This window comes from Sturnus vulgaris, chromosome 12 (genome assembly GCF_052056855.1).
Source record: "Sturnus vulgaris isolate bStuVul1 chromosome 12, bStuVul1.hap1, whole genome shotgun sequence".
NCBI classification, from domain to species: Eukaryota; Metazoa; Chordata; class Aves; order Passeriformes; family Sturnidae; genus Sturnus; species Sturnus vulgaris.
Genome location: NC_142254.1, coordinates 21,752,351 through 21,775,754, shown reverse-complemented (window position 1 = coordinate 21,775,754; position 23,404 = coordinate 21,752,351). Strand labels below are relative to the sequence as shown.

Below are 23,404 nucleotides of genomic sequence, written 5' to 3'. Positions count from 1 at the left end.
ATTTTCATGGGGATTCCGGGGTATTTTATCCTGGATTCCGGGGAATTTTCCGTGGATTCCTGGGGGATTTTGCCGAGTATTTCGGGAGAATTTTCTCGGGGATTCCGGGGTGATTTTCCCGGGAAATTCCGGGGGATTTTCTCGGGGATTCCGGGGGATTTTTTCGGGGAGTCCGGAGGGATTTTCCCGGGGATTCCGGGGGGGTTTTCTCGGCGATACCGGGGGGATATTCTCGGGGATTCCGGGATGATTTTCCCGGGGAATTCCAGGGGATGATTCCGGCGATTCCGGGGGGATTTTCTCGGCGATTGCGGGGGGATTTTCTCGGGGATTCCGGGGGGATTATCCCGGGGAATTCTAGGGGATTTTCTCGGGGATTCCGGGGGGATTTTCCCGGGGAATTCCGGGGGGATTTTCTCGGGGAGTCCGGGGAGATTTGCCCGGGGATTCCGAGGGATTTTCAGGGGAATCCGGGGGGATTTTCTCGGGGATTCAGGGGGGTTTTTCTCGGGGATTCAGGGGGGATTTTCCAGGGGATTCCGGGGGGATTTTCTCGCGTATTCCCGGGGCATTTTCCTGGAGATTCCAGGGGGATTTTATCGGGGATTCCGGGGGGATTATCCAGGGGATTCCGGGGGGTTTTTCCAGGGGATTCCGGGCATATTTTCCCGAGTATTACGGGCGAATTTTCTCGGGGATTCCGGGGAGATTTTCTTGGGGATTCCGGGGGGGCTTTCACAGGGATTTCTGGGGGATTTTCGCGTGGATTCCGGGGGGATTTTCTCGCGGATTCCGGGGGCTATTTTCCCGGGGATTCCGGGGGAAATTTCTCGGGGAGTCCGGGGGGATTTTCTAGGGGAATTCCGGGGGATTTTCTCGGGGATTCTGGGGGGATTTTCCCGGCGATTCCGGGTTGATTTTCCCGGGGACTCCGGGGGATTTTCTCGGGGATTTCTGGAGGATTTTCCCGGGGATTCCGGGCGGATTTTCTCGTGGATTCCGGGAGGATTTTCTCTTGGATTCCGGGAGGATTTTCCCGGGGAATTCCGAGGGATTTTCTCGGGGATTCCGGGGAGATTATCCCGGGGATTTCGGGGAGATTTTCTGGGGGATTCCTGGGGGATTTTCTCGGGGATAGCGGACGGATTATCACGGGGATTCCGGGATGAGTTTCTCGGGGAATTCAGGGGGATTTTCCAGGGGATTCCGGGGGGATTTTCCCGGGGAATTCCGGGGGATTTTCTCGGGGATTCCGGGGGGTTTTTCCCGGGGATTCCCGGGGATTTTCTCTCGGATTTTTTCCCCAATTTTTCAAGCATTTTTTCCCGCAATTTTCCTGGATTTTTCCCAAATTTTCCCCATTTCTCACTGATTATTTTCCCCATTTCTCAATGATTTTTGCCCCAATTTATCAAAGATTTTTTTTCCCCATTTCTCACTGATGTTTTTCCCCATTTTCCCCCCATTTCTCACTGATTTTTATCCCCCATTTTTCAATGATTTTTCCCCATTTCTCTCTGATTTTTGCCCCATTTCACCATGATGTTTTCCCCATTTCTCACTGATTTTTCCGTTGATTTTTCATGGATTTTTCCACCCATTTTTCGTGGATTTTTTCCCCATTTTTCCCCATTTCTCACTGATTTTTTCCCCCATTTATCACTCCTTTTTCCCCATTTTTCCCCATTTCTCACTGATTTTTTCCGCCATTTTTCATTGATTTTTTCCGCCATTTTTCATGGATGTTTCCCCCAATTTTCATGGATATTTCCTGATTTTCCCCCCCATTTCTCACTGATATTTGCCCCCATTTCTCTCTGAATTATTCCCCCCATTTTTCATGCATTTTCCCGCCCATTAATCACTGATTTTTTCCCCATTTCTCACCGACTTTTCCCCCCATTTCTCACTGATTTTTATCCCCCACTTCTGACTGATTTTTCCCAATTTTTCGTTGATCTTTTTCCCCATTCCTCACCGATTTTTCCCCCATTTCTCTCTGATTTTTCCATCATTTTTCATGGTTTTTCCCCCCCATTTCTCACTGATTTTACCCCCTTTCTCACTGATTTTATTAATGTTTGTATTTCTATTTCTATTTATATTTATTATTATTGTTTTGCATGTTTATGTTTATGTTTATGTTTATGTTTATGTTTATGTTTATGTTTATGTTTATGTTTATGTTTATGTTTATGTTTATGTTTATATCTATGCAGGTTAACGTTTGTGCATGTTTATGTCTATGTTTATATTTATGCATATTTATTTTTATGCCGGCGAACGCGGGCAGGCGTTTTATGTAAACGCCTATCCGCCGGGGTCCTAGAGAGGCCGCCATCTTGAGCGTGTCGGGACTCTCAAAATGGCGCCTCGGGCGGCACCCCGGCTGACCTGCCAAAAATGGCGGCAGAAAGGGCGGGAAAAAATCAGGACCCCGGTGTGTAGGCATAAGATGCCTGATTACATCGCCGACGCCGATCCGCTCGCCGACAATTTTCCCGGATGTGTCAGAGCGTGCCGACAACGGCCGCGCGGTCCGCGGTGCCGCGGGCGTGAGGGCGCCGGCGGGCGCGGGCAGGCGTTTTATGTAAACGCCTATCCGCCGGGGTCCTAGAGAGGCCGCCATCTTGAGTGTGTCCGCACTCTCAAAATGGCGGCTCGGGCGGCACCCCGGCTGACCTGCCAAAAATGGCGGCAGAAAGGGCGGGAAAAAATCAGGACCCCGGTGTGTAGGCATAAGATGCCTGATTACATCGCCGACGCCGATCCGCTCGCCGACAATTTTCCCGGATGTTTCAGAGCGTGCCGACAACGGCCGCGCGGTCCCCGGTGCCGCGGGCGTGAGGGCGCCGGCGGGCGCGGACAGGCGTTTTATGTAAACGCCTATCCGCCGGGGTCCTAGAGAGGCCGCCATCTTGAGCGCTGCCGCACGGCTGGGTCCCGGCCCGCGGGCCCTTCCGCCATCCTGAGAGGGGCACGGTGCAGTACCCGCCCGTGTCCACACGGCGGCAGCACTGCCGCCCAACTCAGCCCGGCACTGCCGCCCTGTCAGGGACAGACAGAGAAGGGAGAGAGTTCCAAGCACCAGAGTCCCCACCCGTCATAAAATCCTCTCAATGAACGCCCCAAAAAAACCCCGACCCAAACTAAAAATGCCCTGCCTCTGACCAAATGAAAAAAAAAACCTTTTATATATAGAAATCATCTATTTTTTAATATTTAATTTCTAGTCATAATCTAGACATATTTCATATATTCAATTTAATTGCTATTCTATTTATCATATATACAATATTATTTTATTATTCATTATATACATAGATTTATATTACTAATGTTATTTCTATTTTATCTATATCCATCTATATTTGGAGGTTCATAGTTTTTAATATTATTTCTTTAAAAGCTCTGCCTCTAACCAAATAGAAACAAAAAACTCGATTATTTTAAATTCTATTTGAATATATTTTTCTATTTAGTTTTCATATTTATATCTGTAGATTTATATGTCTATATTGTGTATTCTATATTTATATACTATTTAATGTAGTTTTTACTAGTATATTAATATACTAGATGCTATTTACATTCTATTATAACATACTATTTAATATAACATATTAAAATCGATAAATTATTTCTATTACATACTACATACATGTATTTTATATTTATATTTTTTCTATATATTTATACTTACATATATATATGCATATATAGTTATAATAATTTTATGTCAGTATCTATTTTTGCATATTTGTATATTTTTGCCTATATTATTTTCAAAAAACCCTCCTCTAACCAAATAAAAACCAATAAAACATTCCTTTTAAAGTCTGAATATTTATATATTTCTATTTTCATAACATAATATAATGTAATGTAATATATTTATATATTGGTTTCTTATATTTGCTTCTATATTTTTATTCTTTATCTTTTCTATTTACAGTATCTATAAAAAAACCCTACCTCTATCCAAACACAAGCCAATAAAACATTCCTTTTAGACTATATTTAGCTATTTTTTAAGGTTCTGTTTTTCATGCATTCTACACCCACCCCTCCCTCTCAATGTTCTGGCACCCACCATGACCCCCCCCCCATGCCCGACTCACCTGCTCCTCCAGCGCAGCCCGGCTCCCTCTCCCAGGGACCTTGGGGTGCCCCAAACCACGTCGGAGCCCCCCTCAGCCTTTTTTCCTCACCCCAAAGAAGGCACAGAACGACTCCTTTAATGAAGTTGTTTTAACAATTGTAAGGCTAGAGCTTTTGGTATCCACTGCTTGCCATCCCTTGTAAACCAATTTTTTTCTTCTTTCTTCTGCAGCTTAATAAACCTCTTTTTTTCCCCATAGTTTTCCAAATGCATGTATTACCGCATATGCATATTTAGAATCAGTAAATATATTTAATGTCTTGTCCTGCTATAATTCACAGGCTCTCACAAGCGTGTGCAGCTCTGCTGTCTGAGCTGACCAGGTGGCTGGTAACCTCCCCCCTTCCTTTAATTGCTTTCCATTCACGATAGAGTATCCTGTAAATCATGAAGAATGGGGGGAAAAATCAGTGAGAAATGGGGAAAAAAATCCCTGAAGAATGGGGGGAAAAATCAGTGAGAAATGGGGAAAAGTGGGGGAAAAATCCGTTAGAAATGGGTGGGGAAATTCCATGAAAAATGGCGAAAGAAATCAGTGAGAAATGGGGAAAAATGGGTAAAAAATCAGTGCGAAATGGGGGGGGGGGGGGGAAATCAATGAGAAATCGGGGAAAAACATAAGTAAGAAACGGGGGGGAAAAGTCCATGAAAAATGGGGAAAAATCAGTGGGAAATGGGGATAAATCTGGAAAAAATCCATGAAAAATGGGGGAAAATATCAGTGAGAAATGGGGGAAAATGGGGAAAAAGTCAGTGAGAAATGGGGAAAAATCAGTGAAAAACGGGGGCAAAACTCCATGAAGAATGGGGAAAAAAATCAGTGAGAAATGGGGAAAAAAATCCCTGAAAAATGGGGGAAAATATCAGTGAGAAATGGGAAAAAATGGGGAAAAAAATCATTGATAAATCGGGGGAAAAATCAGTGTGAAAGGGGGGGGAAAATCGGGATCGGGGACGTGGACCGGGACTGGGATCGGGGACCGGGACGGGGAAATGGGACAGGGACCGGGATCGCGGACGGGGACCTGGGACAGGGACCGGAACCGGGATCGGGGACGGGGACTGGAGACAGGGACCGGGACTGCAATCGGCACCGCCCCCCGAACCGCTCCCGGAACCGCTCCCCGGGCTACCCCGGCACGGCGACCGGGAACGCCCCCGGCACCGCCCCCGGTGCCGCCCCCGGCACTGCCCCGGCACCGCCCCGGGTAGCGCCCCCGGCACCGCCCCCGGGGCGGGCCGCCGAACGCACGCGATGACGCGCGGGGGGGCGGGACGGCGCGGGGCGGTGACGCGCTTCATGCCAGGAGCAGGGCCCGGGTGCGACGAAGACGGGAGCGGGCCGACCCGATACCGCGCGGGGCCGCGGGCCCGGCGGAGCCCGGCCCGCTGGGTAGGGGCCGCCAATGGCACCGGGGCTTCTGCTTCGGCTTCTGTCCGTGTCGGCGGGGAGGCCCCAGCCAGCGGTGCCCCTCTCCCTCGGCGACACGGGCGTGGAACTCGGCATCGGGCGCTGCATCGCCGCGGACAGCAGGGGGCGCACGGGTACCGATACTGCCATGGGGCCCGGCGCTGCTCTCCTGCTCCGCCGCCAGGCGGCGCTGCGCTGCCGTCCTGCCGCGCCTCCGGGCACGCTCGGTTTCCTCGGGACCCCGGGCCCCGCCTGTCCCGCCGCTGCGGAGGCGGGGGATGCTTTATGGGACTGCCCGAGCTGGCAGTGCCGGGTCTGGGGCGTTGGGGCGCGCCTTGGGGGGCTGCGGGTGCGCTCGTTTCCTCTTCTGCATGGCCTTCTGTGTGAGCATCTCTCGTTGCGACTGCTCTTGGAGAGTCAAACCCCTCCTCCTAAGTGGTCTCAGGAGCCTGGCAGGGTGAGTTTTGTTTCACAGGGGAAAGGGCCACTGGTCGTGTCCAGAGACCTGTGCACCCAGCCAGGTTTCTGCCTGATAAAATTCCAAATGGATGAGGATTTCTCCCAGCCCCAAGCTGCCCCCACCTGTAACCCTGGCTGCCTTTGGGGTGCCCAAAGCCTCCTCTGTGCAGATCTCAGGAACCTGGGAGGGGTGAACAATGTTGCACAGGGAAAAACCCCACAGATTTTATCTCCGGGCCTGGGGCCAGGAGCAGGCATTTGCGTGCTATAATTCCAGAAGGAGCACGGTGTCTCCCAGACCCAAGCCGCATCCAGCTGTGACCCAGCTGCTCTTGGAGTGCCAAAAGCCTCCTCGTAGCTGATCTCAGGAACCCTGGAAGGGTGAGTTTGGTTTCACAGGGAAAAGGCCTCAGTTTGTGTCCAGAGATCAAATAAGGGACTCTGCTTTTCCTCTAGTTCTCCTTCCTGTTTTCACCTGGGCTACAAGGATGGGCATGGCCTGTATTTCTCATATCAAAGTGATGTTACTAAATTTGTCCAGAAGTTCTGATTGTTATTTTTATTAGTAGTAGTAATTTTCTGATAGAAAACACTCTCATTTTGCCTTTCCCACGTTGTTTCCAGGTGCTGCCCAGGATGGACATCTGTGGTCTCAGACAGTGATTCCCGAGGAGCAAGGAAAGCCTTTTCCTCACCTGCACAGTTCAGGTGGATGGGACAGAATTGGTGTGGCCTGACAAGGCAGGAAAAGCTGTCTGTGTTCTGGAGTGCCTTGAAAGCTTTCTCCGTCAGGTTTGGAAGGGGTTTCTCTTTGGGATTTCTTGTGATGCAGCACCACGGGTATCCCTTTGTGCCAAGTCCAGTGCTAAAGGATTGAAGAACTGACAAGTGGGGTCTGGGATGAAAATGCCTCTAATAAAATTAAGCAAAGAATACAATAAGAGAAATGAGCATCCTTTTAATAGTTAGGAATAAAAATGCTGGAAAAGGGCACTCTGAATTGGTGTCACTTGTCATGGATAAAACCCCAGAGTGAGGAATCAGAGCAGAAGTTGAGAGCTGGAATCCTTCTGCAGTCGACTTAATTTTCTTTTCCTCCTCTCTTTCAGGACAGGAAGAATCACGACTCTCCTGGCATCTTTGCCAAGAGCTGTGGTGTTTGATCAGCCAAAGCCCAGAGGCTTCAGCACCAGAGGTCTGAGCCTGGAGGGCTCCTGGTGCTGCCCGTGCTGTGGGCTATGTCAGAGGATGCAGGGTTCCTCTTTGCCTCCCTGCTGGGATTAACTGCCATGGGAATGTGGGATCTGGGTGAAACTCCAGCTCTCCTGGTGTTCAGGGGAGCAAGGTCTGAGGGACTCCTCTCTGGGGATGTGCGGTGAAGGACTGAATAGTGTGGAAGGAGAGTATTTATAAACTGTATCACTGTTTCTCCCAAAATTGGGGTGGAGCACTGATGGGGGCGGTTGGGTTTGGTCTGGGCCGGTTATTCTTTGTGCAATTTTTAAATTCTCTTGTATGATTTACTGTCCGGTATCTTTCTAACAAAAGCTGACATAAATTTAGATTAAGGATTAGAACTTGGGTCCATTCATTGCAAACATTTGACAAGGCTGGAGGACTGGGGTGGTGACTGCTCTCAGGAAAGGTTACTTATTAATACTGTGTCAGATTTCCCGCAGTGACTGTCAGGCCTGCATGGCTGTGAGTTCGTGCTCTTCTCACTGGGGAAATAAGTTCAGCAAAATTAGAAATGTTAGAAAAATCCAGCCAAAAATTCCACCTCTGTACCCCCTAAGTTTTCCCAGTTTTTCCCAGCTAGGAGCTGCACAGAAGTCAGGCAGGGGAAGTGACAACAGGGAACAGCTGAAAAATTCAAAGGCACAAAGAGGAAAGGGGAAAGGTTTCAGAAAACAATTCTATGGTCTAAGAATAATTTCTGATTCCCTACTGAGAAGAACACGAACTCACAGCCATTCAGGCCTGACAGTCCCCTGCAGTGAGAGCTCAGCACACATCCACAGAGGCAAGTCCAGCATCTTAAATGAAAAAATAAAAATAAAAACCAGAAGAAAAAGGTGATTTCTTTTGCTTCAGAGTTATTTCAAGTTCTTAAAGCCCAAGCAACATTTGCTCTTGATTTTGGTTGGGTGAATCATGAGCAGTGGGCACGGGTCATGCCATTCATTGAGCAGAAAACCCGGGGTCATTTAGAGGGGACACAAGAACTGTTTGTGTAGCGACCTCGGGCTGCAGAGGGGCAGGAGAAAGGCCAAGGGAGCTCCCTGGGGCCACCAGGGCCTGTGGGGAACAGAATGGACGCTTGGATGACCAGTGGAGGTGAGGAGTGGATCTGAGTTCATCTACAGGGAAATAAGGAGGGGATACTCTGGAGTGAAAAGCTGAGGTGATGAGTTCACCCACCTGGGCACGAGTTGTGTTTGCACAAAGTGGGACCAGAGGTGAAGGTCAATCCAAAGTCGATCCTGCTTGACCTCTGAATTCCAGGATAAGTTTTACAAGCTGCCAAATGAGGGAGTAAAAATACACAAAAATGAAACCGAGAGCATTCATGAGGTTCCTGGGAGTCCATTACACTGTTGTCATAGAATTCTTAATGAGTTTTGAGCTTTTAATGACAACAATTCAGTACTTTCTTTGGATTATTCACTGTGTAGGATTTGGGGTTTATCTGGATTTTAAAGGCGTCGTGGTGGCCCTGACACTGCTCAGGAGCTGGTAGGAAAAGCAGGGTCAGAGCTCCTGGCAGGCACAGGGTGTTTTTCCCAGAGTGGACTGTGGAGGAATTGTTTGGGCCTTGGATTGTCCCTCTGGGTGATGCCAGTTGCTGTGATTTGTGTAATTCCATACATTTAACTCCCAATACTTCCCAGCCCAGGAGCTTGAGCTGACAGGGCAGCACACAGATTGTTCTCTGTGCTGTGCCCCGATTTGGGGTTGGCTGTCAGCTTTGCTAGCTCCCGTGAATTATGCCCATAGCCCCGAATTCCCTGCTCAATTCCCACTGCCATAACCTCACAGCGCCTCATGGAGTGGGGATATACTGTGGCAGGAAGCTCAGCAGCATCGGCACAGGGACAGGTGTATATTCCAAAGAATTTGCTGTTTCAAACCCTCATCCCCCAGCCCCGCCGATGTCCCTGGGGGGCACTTGACAGAGTTACCTGGATTTCAGCTGATTTCACCCCCCCGAGCTCGGGCTCCAGGTGATCTTTTCAAGCAGGAGAAGGCAGGGGCCGGAGGCGCTCGTGGCCCGTGCCGAGGCAGTCCCTGGGGCCACGAGAGGACATCTCTCCCTGCAGAATTTCAGTTCTTTCCAGAGCCTCAGCAGTGACAGAGGACAAAGAGGAAGATGAGGAGGAGGAAGAAGGGGGAGAGGGTTTGAGAGGAGGGGAAGCCCAAATCCGTGCTGTGTGCGGAGCTCCGACAGCACGCTGCAGCCCGCAGCTCAGTGTGAGCACGGGGCAGAGGAGGCGATTTCTGGGCATTCAATCACCCTGAGGCGGGCCCGGCACCGCCCCTGCAGCACCGTCCCCAGCACAGCTCGGTACCGCTCCGGGATCACCCGGCCCCGCCCCCGGTGCCGCCCGGGACCACTGGGGACCGCCCCTAAAGCACCGCCCCGGCCCCGCCCGGTCCCGTCCCCGGGACCTCCGTGCCCCGCCTCGCCAAGCCCCGGCTCCGCCCCGAGCCTGCCCGGGCTGCGCCGGGACCATCGCTGGCGGCCCCGCCCCTCTCCCCCGGGCCGAAGCGGGCTGAAGGAGATGTCCGCACGATTGGAAACGCCGCCGAAAATCGCACCCGTGGCATCGGTGTCGGCGTCGTGCGCAGGCATCCCACTAGAGCGAGCGGGCTCCTTGCTGTGCCCCCCTCCTTTTGCAGCCAGAGTTAGAAGGTCGGGGAGCGACACCCGAGCCGCCATCTTGGGAGAGGCAGGCGCGCAGTACCGCGCTCTGCCCACAGGGTGGCGCTTGGGAGACAGGCAAGGGATGGAATCAAGGAGTGTCCCAATCCTTGAGGAAATCCCCCGGAATGAACGCCCCAAAAAACCCCGACCAGAACTGACAAACCTCCTGCCTCTGTACGAGTGCAAAGGGTGTGCAAGGAGTGTGCAAATAGTGTGCATTAGCAATCGATCGGCAGGCATTGGAAAGCGATCGCCGATCTAATCGATCGGCAGGCGCGATCAATCGATCGCCGAGCTAATCGATCGGCAGGCATTAGCAATCGATCGCCGATCTAATCGATCGGCAGGCGCGATCAATCGATCGCCGATCTAATCGATCGGCAGGCATTAGCAATCGATCGCCGATCTAATCGATCGGCAGGCGCGATCAATCGATCGCCGATCTAATCGATCGGCAGGCATTAGCAATCGATCGCCGATCTAATCGATCGGCAGGCGCGATCAATCGATCGCCGATCTAATCGATCGGCAGGCATTAGCAATCGATCGCCGATCTAATCGATCGGCAGGCGCGATCAATCGATCGCCGATCTAATCGATCGGCAGGCGCCATCAATCGATCGCCGATCTAATCGATCGGCAGGCGCGATCAATCGATCGCCGATCTAATCGATCGGCAGGCATTAGCAATCGATCGCCGATCTAATCGATCGGCAGGCATTAGCAATCGATCGCCGATCTAATCGATCGGCAGGCGCGATCAATCGATCGCCGATCTAATCGATCAGCAGGCATTAGCAATCGATCGCCGATCTAATCGATCGGCAGGCGCCATCAATCGATCGCCGATCTAATCGATCGGCAGGCATTAGCAATCGATCGCCGATCTAATCGATCGGCAGGCGCGATCAATCGATCGCCGATCTAATCGATCGGCAGGCATTAGCAATCGATCGCCGATCTAATCGATCGGCAGGCGCGATCAATCGATCGCCGATCTAATCGATCGGCAGGCATTACCAATCGATCGCCGATCTAATCGATCGGCAGGCGCCATCAATCGATCGCCGATCTAATCGATCGGCAGGCATTAGCAATCGATCACCGATCTAATCGATCGGCAGGCGCGATCAATCGATCGCCGATCTAATCGATCGGCAGGCATTAGCAATCGATCGCCGATCTAATCGATCGGCAGGCGCGATCAATCTATCGCCGATCTAATCGATCTGCAGGCATTAGCAATCGATCGCCGATATAATCGATCGGTAGTCGTGATCAATCGATCGCCGATCTAATCGATCGGCACGCATTAGCTATCGATCGCCGATCTGATTTTTCCCGCCATTTTTCATGGATTTTTTCCCCCATTTCTTACTGATTTTTCCCCAATTTTTCATGCATTTTTTCCCGCAATTTTCGTGGATTTTTTCCCATATTTTCCCCATTTCTCACTGATTTTTTTCCCCCATTTCTCAATGATTTGTTTCCCATATTATCAAAGATTTTTTTTTTCCCATTTCACCATGATGTTTCCCCAATTTCTCACTGATTTTTTCCCCCATTTCTCACTGATTTTTTCCCCCCATTTTTCCATGGATATTTCCCGATTTTCCCCCCCATTGCTCACTGATTTTTGCCCCCATTTCTCTCTGAATTTTCCCCCCATTTTCCATGCATTTTTCCCCCCATTAATCACTGATTTTTTTTCCCCATTTATCACTGATATTTGCCCCCATTTCTCTCTGAATTTTTCCTTCCATTTTTCATGCATTTTTCCGCCCATTAATCACTGATTTTCTCCCCATTTATCACTGATTATTGCCCCCATTTTTCACTTATTTTTTCCCCACAGCATCGGCCACCACAGCACGAGCAACAACAGCTCGCTCTGTTCCCGCCATTGCCCATGGATTGTTTGCCTGTTTTCCATGGATTTTTTCCCCATTTCTCACTGATTTCCCCCCCCCCCATTTCTCACTGAATATTCCCCCATTTTTCATCGACTTTTCCCCCATTTACCACTGATTTTTCCCCCATTTCTCGCTGATTTTGTCCCAAATTTTCCCCCATTTCTCATTGATTTTTTTCCCTGTTTCTCACTGATTTTTCCCCCATTTCTTAATGACTTTTCCCGCCATTCGTCACGGATTTTTTCCCCCATTTCTCAATTATTTTTTCCCCCACTTTTCCCCGTTTCTCACTGATTTATTCCCCCATTTTTCATGGATTTTTTTTCCCCCATTTCTCACTGATTTTTTTCCCCATTTTTCAAAGATTCCCCCCCCGTTTTTCACTGATTTTTCTCCATTTCTCACTGATTTTCCCACCATTTTTCATGTGGTTTTTTTCCATTTCTCACTGATGTTTTACCCCATTCTTATTCCCATTCTCATAGCTCTATTTTATATTTATACATATTCTTATATTTGCATTATTTCTGTTATACACTAGATTTTTCATAGATATTTGCTACTTATATTTCATTATATTTTACATGTATACCAATCTATTTCTATTCTTTATATTTTATTTTTATATTAGCTATAAAAACCGTGCCTCTACCCAAATAAAAAGCATTTAAACATTCCTTTTAGACTATATTTAGGTATTTTTTATGGTTCTGTTTTTCATGCATTCTACACCCACCCCTCCCTGTCAATGTTCTGGCACCCACCATGACCCCCCCCCCCCCCCCCCCCCCCCATGCCCGACTCACCTGCTCCTCCAGCGCAGCCCGGCTCCCTTTCCCAGGGACCTTGGGGTGCCCCAAACCACGTCGGAGCCCCCAGTCTCCACACCCTCCCCCTCCGTAGGGAACGGGAATGGGATGGGGAGCACACAGGACAAGAAAGGAACACAAAAGACACACTGGACAGAGAGAAGAAAAGGGCTGGAAGCTGGATATGAGGATGAAAGTGGAGCAGCAACAAACCTCAGGACTCTTGACTAGAGAGTGTGGCTGCTGAACGTCTCAAAAAAAAACCCCAGCTCCAACACAACATGCTGTGCTCACGGCTCGGCCTGGGACTCGTCAGTGAACATCTCTCTCTTGCCAGGGCCATAAAGCCCCCGAGAAAACACGAGGTGAGGTTGATGTGCTCCGGCTTTGCTCCTGCTCAGCCCTAACCCCAGCCCCTGCTGCCAGTGAGCACCCTGATCTCTGAACCTCTTCTCAGCTTGTTTGTACGCTTCCAAATTCCTTCCTCTTTCTTCAAGCTTCATCTGTTTCCTGGCATTGGGAGAATGACAAGTGTTTAGCACAGCGCAATGAATACAACAGTCTCATTTTCAGAAGACACAACTGAACGAGAACCGACAGCAGCACTGCTTCGAGACAATCTGGGCACACGTTTCCCTTCCAGCAATCTGAGCGTTCTTTTGTGTCACGCCTGAAATCCTGAAAATGGTTTTTTGAGAAAAATTATCCATAACTAGAAAACAATCAAACCAAATAAATAGAACCCCTATGATATAATAACAGCCCATATACTACAACACTCCAATTCTAATATTAATAAGAAAACAGAAATTAGCTACACAGCATTACCTCAAACAAACACTACATACTGGCAAGAATCAAAGCCACCACAAAATAATTCAAAAACTACCCTATGCCTTATGCTACAGGCTAGAATGCCATCGGCAAACCTTATCAAGGTATCCTTTAAAAACAACGCCCCACCAAAAACAAAAACAACACAAAACGCCATTCAAGAACTCCCTTATCAACACCTGAATGAAAAAACATGGCATTAGATAAATAGACCATAGCCCTTATCATACACCATCTACAAACAAAATAAAGCTATACCATACATCCTCGAAAACCACCTTCAAAGCACGACATTAGAAAAAAAAACTTTCCAGAATTAAAAGCTGTATCTAACAAAAGCCGTCTGATAAAATTAACAACCAAGCCCCCACCATCAGAGCTGCCCCTACTAAACTCCCCATCGTACATATGAAAAATCAGTTTTAAAAACCTACTTCAATTCATTCTGCCTCAAATACAAAGCCATCCAGAAAGTTACCTTCACTCAAAAACAAAAGCGCACGTAGTAAATAACATTAAAAAATAAATCAGCACACTACACACCACAAGCATAAAATATTGAATTAAAACCAAAAATACCCCTATTCATTAAAGAGCCCAGCCGCAAGCTATATTTAACTATAACTTCGTGCAAACGTACACATATCATTAAAATAGATTTCTTTCAGAATACAACTGATGATCTAAAATAGTAAAATGTCCGAGAACGATATTATAATAGGATATCCTCGATCATCCTCCCGCAAATTCTCTCCACTGTATTGTCCGACACACACCGGAAAAAAAAATCCAGTTTTTACTTTTTTCAGCTAACTTCTCATTTATTAGCTGAGAGGAATGTTGAATTTGTCTTTACAAATGAGCTGTGGATCAGCCTGTAGATAAGGCTAGCACTGAGAGATAAAAGAAACAATGGGATGGATTCCACTGATTGATGAATGGAAAGAGATAGTTGCCTTTACAAACAAACTGCAGGGCTGCTGATAAATGAAATTGGATATCGAAAGATGAAAGAAGCAACGGGGGGAAGCTATGAATTCTATAAGAATTAAAAATTAAAAGGGAGGGTTATACATTAGAGGGGAATTTCAGGTATCAGGCGTTCCGGGAAGTCTGTGCCTCTCAAGTACCTCAGCCAATGGGAAAAGAGAGAGGGAAATGCGGCCGGGAAAATAGGATAAAAAGGAGGCTGCGTCCTCCAAAAATTTGAGAGATCCCAGGGGAATGTCCGATGGCCTCTCCCTTTATTCGAATAAAGCAAAAAGGACTCCTCTGTTTCCTTTTTGGACATAAACCGCTGGTGTTTGTGGATTAATTTTCCTGACATTTAGCAACATATTGTTAAAAAAAAAAAAAAAAAAAAAAGTGATCCAGAAGAGGGCAACATTGACAGCCATTCCAAGACAGGATGAACAAATGCTTTCACATTGACAGAGGATGCTGCGATGTTCTGAGAACAGAAGATAGAATAAAATAAAGGAAGGTGATGTTACAAGACAGAAAAGGGTAAAATAAAAGGAGTACCTGAGACTGGGGGGCGGGGGGGAAGAAAATGGGGAAATATTAATTGCTACACACTAGGTACAAATGCTTTTTACAAGTAATTTATGAGAAGCAAACTAAAAGCGTCTTACTGCTGCTAGTGATATCATGCTCCAAGCTCTGCTAATAATTCCTATTTCTAGCAATAGTTAAATTGAACTCACTACATTCCAACTATTTTTCTGCTTGTTTAGATGGCAGATCCGTTTGGAACACACCTTCGTATAGCAAATTCTATGCCCAGGTAGGGACCTCTCAGTTCTTCCATAAAACATTTTCTTCTGCATTATGGCAAGCCTTTGTTTTAGCTTGACAGCTTTCTTGAAACTTAAATTTACGCATGTATCCAAAGACATTTGCAATTCCAGAAATCGGTAGGCACATCATATGGAAAGTAAATAACATTCTCGAGAGGGAGTTGCTTTGTTACTGAGGGGATGAAAAGCAAGGCTAGAGCTAGTAGAACTACCCAAGAAATTGGACTTAACGCAGCTTTTACAAGGCTCAAAGTAGCCATACCGAGATGTTTGAGCTAAAAGCCCCAGTTACCAGACTTACAGGCCTAATAGTTATCACCACACCACATTCCCTGGTTGCAGTATTTTTAACAGCAGTGCAGAACGCTACTGAAAATTATTTTTAGGTTGAATTGTTCTCTCCCCTCACTGCCTGTGTAGCTGTTAGAGGCTTCCAGGAGGCTGGGGAAGCAGACTGCTGGTTTCACTTCCAGACAGGTCACTTCCGTGGTCTGCTGGAGGGCACTTTGAAGCCCGTGTCCTTTTCTTGCTCTATTGTATCTGACAACTTTCCTCCCCCACGTCTGTTTTTTAGCGGGCAGCATTTTTGGAGGGCCAGTCAAAGACCTCAGGCTCCGAGAGAATTCGTCTGCTTTGCTCTGTTTATGTGTGCAACAGATGGGAGCAGCAACTAAGTCAAGTAGTAACTTCTGAGCTGCCCAGTTATCAGTAAACCAAAATATTCTTTTGTGACTCTCGCCAGACGAACATATCATCCTATCCGAGTCACACACTGCCCCTCTGGCATTTTCCAGTCAGACAAAGAATTCCTGGCCCCTTCCTTGCATGAACCTCAGCTCTCCACCTTGTTCCAGAAAGAGTTCTAGATCCAAGGCCCAGTGAGCCAGCTACCCTTTGCTGCCCTGAGCAGTATGGAAACAGCCAAGCCCCAGCCCTGCAGCCCTGCCTAACTCGCCTTTGCCTCCCAAACCTGAACCTTTTCCTTGGCTGTGGCATCCTCACTCATGCAATCCTGAAGACAAAAATCTGATTTGGCAGGTGAGGCCGTTTCTAACGCAAAAGCTTCACCAAGGTTTCTCTTCCAACTTCAGCCTTAAACAGTCCTGTCCTCCTCAGACAGCCCCCACCTCCAGCCTTTAGCTGTAAATACTTACTGGTTTATAGCTAATGCTTGCCACCCCTCAAAATTAAGTCTTTTGATATGCATTTACATCCCTCCCTAACCATGTCCTCATCACCCTTCCCAAACTCAGCCTCATCTCCAGGCCTAGAACCTCTCCCTAGGTGAGGGACTGTCCTCGGGTAGGAGTGCTGACAGACCTGTGCATGAGCCCAGCTGCAGAGCCCGTGCTAATCCCAGCCCAGCTCTAGCCTTTAAACCCACTGGGGCTTTGGTACTGGAGGCCCAGTTACAGTAACCCCTGTGGCCGTTCCGCTTCCAGGCCATCTGTGAGTTGTGATCCCCCACCCTACACCACTTTGGTGAGAAATGCATTCCTTTCTTACAATAAAGTTTTCATTTTATGTCTAAATTCAAGCATTCCGAGAAAACGTGTAGCAATTATATCAAGACAGACATGACAGGCACCAACATGAGTCTTTCATTACACACTTTTCATGCCTTCTCTCCACAGATTTCTTTGAGGCAACTCTGACTCCTTTTCTCACAGGCAGCTCCACACAGCACCGACTCCTCCTCTCCTCTGTACGACTGGCTAAACCCCAGCCTGTCCCTTCCCCAGCCACCTGAGCCTGTCTGTCCCACACACAGCATCCTCTCACCTTGTCCATCCCTTGCACGGCCACGTGTCCCTTCCTCCTCGCAGCACAGCCAGCAGGCTCCAGCCCACACTGCAGCAGGCTCTGCACCTCCAGCTGGAGCTGTGCTTAGTGAAACTGGCAGCCAGCTGACCCACGCTTTTATAACAACCAGCCTCACTGGGCAGGCAAGGCTGTTTGCACTCCTTGCTAATCAGTACAGCTGTAACTCGTTGGCAACTAGTGCCTTCTGCACTATCCTTACAAACTATTCTCCTACAGAAATGGACCGGAATTCCGCGGGGATTTTCCGGGGATTCCGGGGGGATTTTCCGGGGATTCCGGGAGGATTTTGTCGGGAATTCCGGGGGGATTTTGTCGGGGATTCCGGGGGGAATTTCTGGGGGATTCCGGGGGGATTTTATCGGGGATTCCTGGGGGATATTCCCGGGGATTCCGGGGGGATTTTATCGGGGATTCTGGGCATATTTTCTCGCGGATTCCGGGGGGATTTTCTCAGGGATTCCGGGGAGATTTTATCGGGGATTCCGGGGGGATTTTTCCCGGGAAATGCGGGGGGCTTTTTCCCCGCGATTCCAGGGGGATTTTCCAGGGGATTCCAGGGGGATTTTATCGGGGATACCTGGGGGATTTTCTAGGGGATTCCTGGGGGATTTTCCCGGGGATTCCGGGGGGATTTTCACTGGGATTCCGGGGCGATTTTCTCAGGGAATTCCGGGGGATTTTCTCGGGAATTCCGGGAGGATTTTCCCGAGTATTCCGGGGGGATTTTCCCGAGTATTCCGGGGGGATTTTTTCGGGGAGTCCGGGGGGATTTTCCCGGGGATTCCGAGGGGATATTCCCGGGGAATTCCGGGGGGATTTTCCAGGGGTTTCAGCGAGGAATTTCCAGGGGAATTCCCGGTGGATTTTCCAGGGGATTCCGGGTGGATTTTCTCGGGGATTCCGGGGGGATTTTCCCGAGTATTCCGGGGGGAATTTTTCGGGGAGTCCGGAGGGATTTTCCCGGGGTATCCGGGGTGATTTTACGAGGAATTCCGGGGGGATTTTCCCGAGTGTTCCGGGGGATTTCCTCGGGGATTACGGGATGATTTTCTCGGGCAATTCCGGGGGATGTTCTCGGGTATTCCGGGGCCATTATCTCGGTGATTCCGGGGAGATTTTCTCGGGGATTCCGAGATTATTTTCCCGGGGAATTCATGGGGATTTTCCCGGGGATTCCGGGGGGATATTCGCGGGGATTCCGGGGGATTTTCATGGGGATTCCGGGGTATTTTATCCTGGATTCCGGGGAATTTTCCGTGGATTCCTGGGGGATTTTGCCGAGTATTTCGGGAGAATTTTCTCGGGGATTCCGGGGTGATTTTCCCGGGAAATTCCGGGGGATTTTCTCGGGGATTCCGGGGGATTTTTTCGGGGAGTCCGGAGGGATTTTCCCGGGGATTCCGGGGGGGTTTTCTCGGCGATACCGGGGGGATATTCTCGGGGATTCCGGGATGATTTTCCCGGGGAATTCCAGGGGATGATTCCGGCGATTCCGGGGGGATTTTCTCGGCGATTGCGGGGGGATTTTCTCGGGGATTCCGGGGGGATTATCCCGGGGAATTCTAGGGGATTTTCTCGGGGATTCCGGGGGGATTTTCCCGGGGAATTCCGGGGGGATTTTCTCGGGGAGTCCGGGGAGATTTGCCCGGGGATTCCGAGGGATTTTCAGGGGAATCCGGGGGGATTTTCTCGGGGATTCAGGGGGGTTTTTCTCGGGGATTCAGGGGGGATTTTCCAGGGGATTCCGGGGGGATTTTCTCGCGTATTCCCGGGGCATTTTCCTGGAGATTCCAGGGGGATTTTATCGGGGATTCCGGGGGGATTATCCAGGGGATTCCGGGGGGTTTTTCCAGGGGATTCCGGGCATATTTTCCCGAGTATTACGGGCGAATTTTCTCGGGGATTCCGGGGAGATTTTCTTGGGGATTCCGGGGGGGCTTTCACAGGGATTTCTGGGGGATTTTCGCGTGGATTCCGGGGGGATTTTCCCGGGGATTCCGGGCGGATTTTCTCGTGGATTCCGGGAGGATTTTCTCTTGGATTCCGGGAGGATTTTCCCGGGGAATTCCGAGGGATTTTCTCGGGGATTCCGGGGAGATTATCCCGGGGATTTCGGGGAGATTTTCTGGGGGATTCCTGGGGGATTTTCTCGGGGATAGCGGACGGATTATCACGGGGATTCCGGGATGAGTTTCTCGGGGAATTCAGGGGGATTTTCCAGGGGATTCCGGGGGGATTTTCCCGGGGAATTCCGGGGGATTTTCTCGGGGATTCCGGGGGGTTTTTCCCGGGGATTCCCGGGGATTTTCTCTCGGATTTTTTCCCCAATTTTTCAAGCATTTTTTCCCGCAATTTTCCTGGATTTTTCCCAAATTTTCCCCATTTCTCACTGATTATTTTCCCCATTTCTCAATGATTTTTGCCCCAATTTATCAAAGATTTTTTTTCCCCATTTCTCACTGATGTTTTTCCCCATTTTCCCCCCATTTCTCACTGATTTTTATCCCCCATTTTTCAATGATTTTTCCCCATTTCTCTCTGATTTTTGCCCCATTTCACCATGATGTTTTCCCCATTTCTCACTGATTTTTCCGTTGATTTTTCATGGATTTTTCCACCCATTTTTCGTGGATTTTTTCCCCATTTTTCCCCATTTCTCACTGATTTTTTCCCCCATTTATCACTCCTTTTTCCCCATTTTTCCCCATTTCTCACTGATTTTTTCCGCCATTTTTCATTGATTTTTTCCGCCATTTTTCATTGATTTTTTCCGCCATTTTTCATGGATGTTTCCCCCAATTTTCATGGATATTTCCTGATTTTCCCCCCCATTTCTCACTGATATTTGCCCCCATTTCTCTCTGAATTATTCCCCCCATTTTTCATGCATTTTCCCGCCCATTAATCACTGATTTTTTCCCCATTTCTCACCGACTTTTCCCCCCATTTCTCACTGATTTTTATCCCCCACTTCTGACTGATTTTTCCCAATTTTTCGTTGATCTTTTTCCCCATTCCTCACCGATTTTTCCCCCATTTCTCTCTGATTTTTCCATCATTTTTCATGGTTTTTCCCCCCCATTTCTCACTGATTTTACCCCCTTTCTCACTGATTTTATTAATGTTTGTATTTCTATTTCTATTTCTATTTATTATTATTGTTTTGCATGTTTATGTTTATGTTTATGTTTATGTTTATGTTTATGTTTATGTTTATGTTTATATCTATGCAGGTTAACGTTTGTGCATGTTTATGTCTATGTTTATATTTATGCATATTTATTTTTATGCCGGCGAACGCGGGCAGGCGTTTTATGTAAACGCCTATCCGCCGGGGTCCTAGAGAGGCCGCCATCTTGAGCGTGTCGGGACTCTCAAAATGGCGCCTCGGGCGGCACCCCGGCTGACCTGCCAAAAATGGCGGCAGAAAGGGCGGGAAAAAATCAGGACCCCGGTGTGTAGGCATAAGATGCCTGATTACATCGCCGACGCCGATCCGCTCGCCGACAATTTTCCCGGATGTTTCAGAGCGTGCCGACAACGGCCGCGCGGTCCGCGGTGCCGCGGGCGTGAGGGCGCCGGCGGGCGCGGGCAGGCGTTTTATGTAAACGCCTATCCGCCGGGGTCCTAGAGAGGCCGCCATCTTGAGTGTGTCCGCACTCTCAAAATGGCGGCTCGGGCGGCACCCCGGCTGACCTGCCAAAAATGGCGGCAGAAAGGGCGGGAAAAAATCAGGACCCCGGTGTGTAGGCATAAGATGCCTGATTACATCGCCGACGCCGATCCGCTCGCCGACAATTTTCCCGGATGTTTCAGAGCGTGCCGACAACGGCCGCGCGGTCCGCGGTGCCGCGGGCGTGAGGGCGCCGGCGGGCGCGGACAGGCGTTTTATGTAAACGCCTATCCGCCGGGGTCCTAGAGAGGCCGCCATCTTGAGTGTGTCCGCACTCTCAAAATGGCGCCTCGGGAGGCACTCCGGCTGACCTGCCAAAAATGGCGGCAGAAAGGGCGGGAAAAAATCAGGACCCCGGTGTGTAGGCATAAGATGCCTGATTACATCGCCGACGCCGATCCGCTCGCCGACAATTTTCCCGGACGTGTCAGAGCGTGCCGACAACGGCCGCGCGGTCCCCGGTGCCGCGGGCGTGAGGGCGCCGGCGAGCGCGGACAGGCGTTTTATGTAAACGCCTATCCGCCGGGGTCCTAGAGAGGCCGCCATCTTGAGCGCTGCCGCAGGGCTGGGTCCCGGCCCGCGGGCCCTTCCGCCATCCTGAGAGGGGCACGGTGCAGTACCCGCCTGTGTCCACACGGCGGCAGCACTGCCGCCCAACTCAGCCCGGCACTGCCGCCCTGTCAGGGACAGACAGAGAAGGGAGAGAGTTCCAAGCACCAGAGTCCCCACCCGTCATAAAATCCTCTCAATGAACGCCCCAAAAAAACCCCGACCCAAACTAAAAATGCCCTGCCTCTGACCAAATGAAAAAAAAACCTTTTATATATATAAAGCATCTATTTTTTAATATTTAATTTCTAGTCATAATCTAGACATATTTCATATATTCAATTTAATTGCTATTCTATTTATCATATATACAATATTATTTTATTATTCATTATATACATAGATTTATATTACTAATGTTATTTCTATTTTATCTATATCCATCTATATTTGGAGGTTCATAGTTTTTAATATTATTTCTTTAAAAGCTCTGCCTCTAACCAAATAGAAACAAAAAACTCGATTATTTTAAATTATATTTGAATATATTTTTCTATTTAGTTTTCATATTTATATCTGTAGATTTATATGTCTATATTGTGTATTCTATATTTATATACTATTTCATGTAGTTTTTACTAGTATATTAATATACTAGATGCTATTTACATTCTATTATAACATACTATTTAATAGAACATATTAAAATCGATAAATTATTTCTATTACATACTACATACATGTATTTTATATTTATATTTATTTCTATAGATTTATACTTACATATATATATGCATATATAGTTATCATCATTTTATGTCAGTATCTATTTTTGCATATTTGTATATTTTTGCCTATATTATTTTCAAAAAACCCTCCTCTAACCAAATAAAAACCAATAAAACATTCCTTTTAAAGTCTGAATATTTATATATTTCTATTTTCATAACATAATATAATGTAATGTAATATATTTATATATTGGTTTCTTATATTTGCTTCTATATTTTTATTCTTTATCTTTTCTATTTACAGTATCTATAAAAAAACCCTACCTCTAGCCAAACACAAGCCAATAAAACATTCCTTTTAGACTATATTTAGCTATTTTTTAAGGTTCTGTTTTTCATGCATTCTACACCCACCCCTCCCTCTCAATGTTCTGGCACCCACCATGACCCCCCCCCCATGCCCGACTCACCTGCTCCTCCAGCGCAGCCCGGCTCCCTCTCCCAGGGACCTTGGGGTGCCCCAAACCACGTCGGAGCCCCCCTCAGCCTTTTTTCCTCACCCCAAAGAAGGCACAGAACGACTCCTTTAATGAAGTTGTTTTAACAATTGTAAGGCTAGAGCTTTTGGTATCCACTGCTTGCCATCCCTTGTAAACCAATTTTTTTCTTCTTTCTTCTGCAGCTTAATAAACCTCTTTTTTTCCCCATAGTTTTCCAAATGCATGTATTACCGCATATGCATATTTAGAATCAGTAAATATATTTAATGTCTTGTCCTGCTATAATTCACAGGCTCTCACAAGCGTGTGCAGCTCTGCTGTCTGAGCTGACCAGGTGGCTGGTAACCTCCCCCCTTCCTTTAATTGCTTTCCATTCACGATAGAGTATCCTGTAAATCATGAAGAATGGCGGGAAAAAATCAGTGAGAAATGGGGAAAAAAATCCCTGAAGAATGGGGGGAAAAATCAGTGAGAAATGGGGAAAAGTGGGGAAAAAATCCGTTAGAAATGGGTGGGGAAATTCCATGAAAAATGGCGAAAGAAATCAGTGAGAAATGGGGAAAAATGGGTAAAAAATCAGTGCGAAATGGGGGGGGGGGGGGGGGGGAAATCAATGAGAAATCGGGGAAAAACATAAGTAAGAAACGGGGGGGAAAAGTCCATGAAAAATGGGGAAAAATCAGTGGGAAATGGGGATAAATCTGGAAAAAATCCATGAAAAATGGGGGAAAATATCAGTGAGAAATGGGGGAAAATGGGGAAAAAGTCAGTGAGAAATGGGGAAAAATCAGTGAAAAACGGGGGGAAAACTCCAT

The 23,404-nt window shown here is 48.0% G+C and overlaps 2 long non-coding RNA genes across 2 annotated transcripts; one reads left to right on the top strand and one right to left on the bottom strand.

The window, feature by feature from the left end:
• Positions 1-5,429: 5,429 nt before the first annotated feature.
• On the top strand, positions 5,430-8,111 carry LOC148222441 (uncharacterized). Its single transcript, XR_015806396.1, has 3 exons — positions 5,430-5,555; positions 6,657-6,824; positions 7,142-8,111. It is a non-coding gene; the product is annotated as an uncharacterized LOC148222441 (long non-coding RNA).
• LOC148222440 (uncharacterized) lies at positions 6,728-9,648 on the bottom strand. The gene is made up of 3 exons (XR_015806397.1): positions 9,215-9,648; positions 8,454-8,552; positions 6,728-6,944 (listed from the first exon to the last, which is right to left on the bottom strand). It is a non-coding gene; the product is annotated as an uncharacterized LOC148222440 (long non-coding RNA).
• Positions 9,649-23,404: the final 13,756 nt, after the last annotated feature.